Consider the following 7,485-nt stretch of genomic DNA (forward strand, 5'->3'; position numbering starts at 1 on the left):
ATAAGCCCTCTTGGTTGTTTGTGCTCCTCTCCATACAGTCTGTTAAACAACCAGATCCCTCATCCGCGTTACTGCCCCCCTATTTTCAGACAGGCTTCGGGTGCTCTCCTTAATTGACCTGAACCCACGGGGCAAACCACCAGACAACCGGCGTTCTGTTAAGATACCCACGCTCTTGGAGACCTCGGTCTGAGCTTCTTGCACTGACCGGGTACCCCTTACCTGAACCGAAATCAAGGAGCTGTATTCCGGATGGGTCGCTCCTCTCCCCAAGCACCGCAGCAGCAAAGAATGCGGTCAGCTGAGTCTTCGTGCGCCCGCTGCCGCTTCCCACCTCCAGCGCGGCTTCCCAGGGACTGCGCTGCCCCCGCTCTGGAAGCCTACAGCGCTGACTGCAACACCGGAGGAGTCGGCCTGCCAGTACCCCCACGGGTCCTCTCGCATCGCCGGGGCAGTGTACACTCCAACGCCGGAGCCAAAACCAACAAACAGAAGGAAATCAGGGAGCAGGGGAGCACGTCGTCAAGCAGGTATCCGAGTAGACATCTAAGCCTTGGTTCCTAGTCCGCCATGAGGAGTCCGAGGAAGCGAGCCCGCGGCCAATCACGCTGCGGCTGCCATGTTCCTCAAAGATCAGGTGTAGTATCTGTTCTTATCAGTTTAATATCTGATACGTCCTCTATCTTATCTATTGTTTCTGCGACTCTAGCGATATATATCTTATTCTTGGGATACAAAGTTGTCATGTTTATGCGGTTGTCAGAAACAAATCCCTTCTTGTGAATTCGCGAACTTTTCTAGTGACTTCTGAGCTAGCTGGCACTCACTATTAAGTTTAATATATTCGATAGAGACATAGTCGACCTCAGTCCTACATCTAACCTATAGGATATATTATTCCAATGGGAATATAGGAACTACACTACATGGCACCCAACGTTTGGTAAGGCACTAATTTAAAGCTAGATATTAAAGTAACTCAGTCATGCTTTTCTCAGATACCCCTTTTTCCCCGTAAAATACTCCAATAGACGTCTGTAGTGGGTAAAAGGATAAAATATCCACCATAACTGAGTAGGACGAAAAACGAGAACGGTGGAGCTACAGGCAATAATGCTGTTACAGGTTTCCAAGAGACCGATGTGGATGCCATAATCATCCCAGAAAATTTAAGGAAAGCCATCACTATAAAACTTATAACAAATGGCCTATCATCAAGAGGTGGTAGGGTAATTTTTGTGATAGAGGCACATGAATATCGTCATACAAAGGTATTCTATTCGTGGATTATCTTCCCTGAAGCAAATCCAGTATCACATGTGTTTCACTTCTACAAAGAAGAGGAACCTCCAACGGAATACATTTCTTTCGAGGATATTGAAATTCTACTAACTTACCAAGAGCATGTGCTCTGGTGTAAAGGCGCCCTACAACATCAAAATCACATTACCAGGCTCGGTCCACTAGGTAGACCAGGAGCAACATGGCTGGTATTAGCCAGCTATATACCACATCCTGCCTTGAAGACATATCAGATGTGGAGCTATTAGTTCAACTAAAACAACTAATAAAAATACATAGACAATTGGTTCAATATGTCATGCAGACTCTAACAGTCCAACCTCCTATAAGGATTCCACAACACACCCCTTACCAGGGGAACACAAATAAAATCACACAACAGACTATACAATCAGTCAATGGTAAATTACCCGCAAAAAGGTAACAAATTTCATTCTGGATAGCTCAAAAAATTACTCAAATCAAGGCAGTATTTCCTGATTCTACCCCTCATGAGAAACACAGGATTTTAACAATCTGTTTACCAATGGGGATCGCACCACACCTGGAGGACTGCGACACTTGGGGCGCAGTCTTTGCTGCAATCTACACCAAAACACATTGTGTTCCGTCTATGGCGGTAATACCAGATGTCCTGGAACAGATTCAAAATGAATACGGGGCAGAGCCTGCTTTAAATCTAGGTATGAAATTACTGAAAGATTTCAAACAGGTCTCAACAATAATATTAGCTAATATTAAAGGTGAAGCAGCATCCGTGGCGATCCGCCAAAAGCTAAGAGAATTTGATGTAACTGAGCAACCACAAGAACTAGCCAGAATAATAGGAAAATCCTATGAAGAACTAGGTAGAGACAGTTTGGGTGTTAAACCAGTGAAACCCCAACAGACTGAAGGTCCTGAAAAGGTCTTTATTAAAAACATGCTCGCTCTTCCTAAAAAGAAGTGGGAGAACACTAAACAAACTTCTAAAGAGAAGCGTTCTCAATCACGAGGTAATCTCCTCAAAGGGAGCCCTCTGAAAGGAGGTATAACCTCAGTAATAGGGATAATTTGAGAAAACCTGATAGATATCAAGATACTGATACACGTTCCTCTTGTACCTTTCAGACTTCCTCACAGAAATTGGAAAGAAGAGAACGGTCATAACAAAAGGAAGAACGTGTGAAGTCCAAAGACGATCAACACGTTCCAAAAAATAAGAAAACTCAATTCACCAAAAAGAAGGTAGCAGGTCTAAAAATCAGACATGCCGAGGATCTTGAGGACACAACTCAAGAACGGGGAGTGGGCTCAGACAATGTTAGACAGCGCAGCAGAAGTAACCGTAGCTCGCAAAATCTTGAAGAATCATCTGGAGACAGTGGACTTGAATGAGTACATCCAAGTTGAAACTGCTGATACTAGGGTTAGCGTCCCACACAAGTTATATGAAATAACACTCCGGATGGAGGGGGATATAGCTAGAAAAATAAGAGCACTCTTTTGGGAGAAACTCTTTAAGGATTATGACATTCTTCTAGCTGAACAAGACTAGCCACCTGAATTGATCAGGGAGTGCCCACATGGCGAAGACATCATTATGCCCGCCTTCTCCAATCATATTCCAATTCATAAAAAATATACCTATGCCAGGAAATGGGCACTAGCCTAGGCTCCTGCATTTTATAAAAACCATGTAGGATAGGATGAGGATTCTCGTCAACATAAAATCTAGTTAAAAACTCAACCAACTACACAAAGGCAGTACCCAGTTAAGCAAGAAGCTAAAAAACAGGTCAGGGAGATATTAGATCAACTTGAATACCAAGGGGTGATTGAAACCTGCACCTCGTCTATGAACAGTCCTTTGTTTCCGGTCTCCAAACCAGACAATACATATTGTCTAGTTTTTGATTACAGATATTTAAACTCCTGTTGCAAAACCTTTGCAGTACAAAATGCACACAGAGCAGCACTAATGAATAACATTGTGCGTAAAAAATATAAAACCACATTAGATATTTCTAACGGTTTCTTCTGTCAAAACATTGCACATGAAAGTAGGTATTTGACCTCTTTCTCAATCATGGGGACACAGAGTCAATTCTGTTGTCTCCCCCAGGGATTCAAGAATAGTCCAGGGTTATTTTCAGCCAGAGTAACAGAGTTACTACAAACATATGATGATGAAGCATTATCATATGTCGATGACATCTATCTAATAGACGATGACTTGGATAGGCACTTGAATAGGGTGAACACCATAATATTGGGCTTCTCCTCTGAGGGGTATAAATTCAATTTAAAAAAATCACGAATTGCCCATCTCAACGTCCTGTTACTAGGATATGAATTATTGAGTGAAGGCAAAAGCCTGTCAGGATTCACCGAGTAGCCACTGTAGCTTCCCCAAGACTGTTGGTTAGCTCCCTGCCTTGGCCCCGCTCTGCACGATCTAATGTGTGGTTTCCTTGTTCCTCTGGCAGACTGAGAGATTCCAGAGGTAATCCGAGTCATTGAACTAAAGAACTGCTAAGACTGTATATAGTTCCCCTCCCTAAGATGGCCGCTCAATGTTCCATTTACTGCATTCAATAGATGCGCCCTCTAGTGGACTTCGGTAAGGCGCGCGCTCCTAACTGCGCACTTCAACGAAGATTCCGTTCGAGAAGCTTGTTCTTGTCGCTGCTCCGCGTCAACTATTCATGACGGGAGAATAACAGCAATTATCATAGACGTTCTAAATATCATAGTATTAGAGTTTTCAGAGACTTTCGTGAGAGAAATCCTTGTCGTGTGCTCTCATTGCTCAGAGAGGCACCTTGGTCAGGCGAAGTTCCCAGTCGCTGTCCAAGAGCTGTGACAGCTGTCATCCAACTATCCTACGGTTCTTCAGGTGAAGACGAGTGTCGAGGAGGACTTAATCTGACACGACGTAGTTGAGTATTCAGCTGAAGAGAAACTTGAACTCTACAAGTAAGGTGTTACATCTTCTCGTCAAGTCAACCAATATCCAAACTGTATTGCTTCACTCGCATTCCCCCGCAGGACATTCCCCCTTGCGTTTCTCCTTGCCTTTCCTCCCCTTTGTACCTCCCATTATCCTTTTTGCGTGCTTCAGAGATTCCGTGAACTTTTGCTTGCACTTCTGATCCGAAGATATCTCTGCACAGAATCCCAAGACAAAGTCTGACGAAGAACTTCACAGGTACAATTCGGGTTGATAGAGAGAGTGTGTGCCAGTGTAGAAATATTCTGGGGAGAAATATTAATGTCCGTATATGTCTTCACTGCAGGAAGTTCAGTCAGATAACATTCCAAAATATAGAAGAGAGGCAAATACCTGGGCAGAAACTGGTAGGACAAGTTTCATTTATCATTTACGATTAGTCAGCACAGTGTAAGAAGGTTTGTGGTATATTCTCTCTCTCTCCCCCTTCTGTGTATTAGGCACCCATCGAAAAGGCGGCGAGATGAATAGCAGTCGCTGGGAGTAGGGTGCCAGTCGAAGTACAGGTATTCTCTTCTCTGTCCACTTCCCCTTTCCCTGCTGCTGGTGGTCTTGCTCTTGTAGCGAGGGTACCGGTGGAAGGGTGATCGGGACATTCGTCAGTACTGCCCCTGCGAAGCGTTGGAGCACCTGGAGTCGTGACAGTTTGAAGTGCCCACGTATTTTATCTTCGCCCGGGCAGTATGGCTGAGGGGATGGACTTGAAGGAATTAGGCGCTATCTTAGTAGGGATTCAGAGAGATTTGGGAGCCGTTCGAGATGAAAACCAAAGTTTAAGGTCAGAGTTAGTGACTTCCCGTCAAGAGGCTAGGTTGTTAGCACAAAAGGTAGATGGGTTAGCTATGGGGAATCCCGTACAGAGTTCAGCGGTACCCGCCACTAGTGGTGCCGCTGTGGATCCAAAATCTGTAGCTCAGGTAATTCATTCGGTATCTCCCTTGATTCCATTGGCAACTCCTGAAAGGTTTTCGGGAGATCCTCAAAAGGCTCAATATTTTTTGACCCAATGTTCCCTTCATTTCATGTGCCGACCCACCTTGTTTCCAGACGCCCAATCTCGAGTAGCATTTATCCTGTCATATTTAAGTGGGGATGCTGCCAATTGGGCTATGCCTCTAGTTAGTGAGGATGATCCTTTGCTTAGTGACTTCACTAAATTCAAGGCTGAGTTTCTTAGAATTTTTGATCGGAGAAGGATATCTCAGGCCACCGATAACGAATTATTGGAGCTGCGTCAAGGATCTAAAGATTTGATTACTTACCTCACACAGTTTAATAAACTGATCTTAGAGACTAACTGGCCAGAAGAAAAGAGAGCTGCCTTGTTTTATCGTGGTTTAAGAGATGAAATCAAGGACACCCTGGCTCAAATTCCCAGTCGACCCACCGAGTTGTCAGCTTTGGTAGATTTGGTTTTGGAATTGGATTTTCGGAACTCAGAACGCAAAGGCGAGAAGAAGAAAGATTGGAAGATAAATTTCCCGCGCTTTGACAGAGCGAAGAGCGAAAAAGGACCCGGAGGAAATTCAGAGTCGGAACCCATGCAAATTGGGACAGTTCGAGGCCCTTTGAGCAACGAAGAAAAAGAACTACGGAGACAAAAGAAGTTGTGTTTGTATTGTGGTACTGCCGGCCACTTTGTAAAGGATTGTTTGAAGCGTCCCAAGACTCCGTTTAAGGGAAACGAGGTGAACCGCCAGTAGACGGGGTCGCTCTGGTGGTGAAAGAAGATAAGACGACTCCAAAGTCACATTTGGTTTTGAATACGCTGCAGACCATGACTCCTCATGTAATCCTTCATGTAACCATGCAATTCCGTGAACATCAGATTTTTGGAGTGGCCATTATGCTCGATTCCGGGGCCACTGGAAACTTCTGCGATATCCGCTATGCTAAACAGATGGGAATTAAGGCAATCGCTAAAGATCACCCCGAGCCGGTACGTGCTGTAGATGGGACCAATTTGACCTCCGGACCAATTACGAGTCACACCGAAGAATTGGAAATTACTCAAGGAGAGGGACATCGGGAAGTGTTGCAGTTCAATTTAATCGATGCCCCCCAATTTCAATTGATCCTGGGACTGCCCTGGTTAACCCTCCACAACCCGACTATAGATTGGGAAAACCGGACAGTCAGTCTGCATTCAGAGTTTTGCCTGTCCCACTGTTACGGTGTCAAGAATATCGAGAAGGAACCCACGCCTTCCATGCTGTTGTCGTTTGGCGGACAGTCCATTGGAGCTATAGTGACGGAAGAGATTCCTCCTGAGTACCGAGATCTCAAGACGGTGTTCAGTGAACAGGAAGCTGAAGTATTGCCTCCCCATCGTGCTTATGATTGCACCATCGACTTGGAACCGGGAGCCGCTCTTCCTTGTAGCCGAATTTATGCGTTGACTGAAGCTGAAAATGTGCATTTAAAAGAATACCTGGATCGATATCTTGCGAATGGATTTATCCGGCCTTCTCAGTCTCCAGTTTCCTCACCTCTGTTCTTCATACCGAAGAAGCAAGAAGGTAGTCTCAGAACTTGCATAGACTATCGTGCCTTGAATCAGGTCACCATTAAAAATAGGTACCCATTGCCGTTGATTTCTGTTCTTCTGGATCAGATTAAGGAAGCACAAATTTTCACCAAACTGGATTTACGAGGAGCTTATCACTTGGTTCGAATGAAGGAAGGGCATGAGTGGAAGACCGCCTTTCGAACCAAGTTTGGTCTTTTCGAGTATTGTGTCATGCCATTCGGCCTTTGTAATGTTCCTGCAGTGTTTCAACACTTTATCAACGACATAATGAGCGATTTAATGGATAAGATTGCCATCATCTATCTGGATGACATCTTGATTTATTCGCAGAATCCTCAGGAACACACTCAGCATGTACGATTGGTCCTGGAACGATTGCAAGCAAACCAGCTATTTGTTAAATTGGAAAAGTGTGTTTTTCATGTGTCACAAGTGGAGTTTTTGGGATTCGTTATTTCGCCTCAAGGAGTGACCATGGACCCAAGAAAAGTACAAGCAGTGGAAGATTGGCCAGCTCCCAAGAATGTGAAAGAAATTCAAAGGTTTCTGGGGTTTGCCAATTTCTATCGGAGATTTATTCAAGGATTTTCGCAATTGATTACTCCCATCACAGTACTCTTGAAGAAAGGAGTAAAGTTTGAATGGACAGATGAGTCAAACT

General features: G+C 44.4%; 1 pseudogene; it reads left to right on the top strand.

Annotated features, from left to right (window-relative positions):
- The first annotated feature begins 617 nt into the window (after positions 1 to 617).
- Positions 618 to 776, top strand: LOC147749140 (U2 spliceosomal RNA; annotated as a pseudogene).
- Positions 777 to 7,485: the final 6,709 nt, after the last annotated feature.

Source organism: Lissotriton vulgaris, chromosome 1_1 (assembly GCF_964263255.1).
Source record: "Lissotriton vulgaris chromosome 1_1, aLisVul1.2, whole genome shotgun sequence".
NCBI classification, from domain to species: domain Eukaryota; kingdom Metazoa; phylum Chordata; class Amphibia; order Caudata; family Salamandridae; genus Lissotriton; species Lissotriton vulgaris.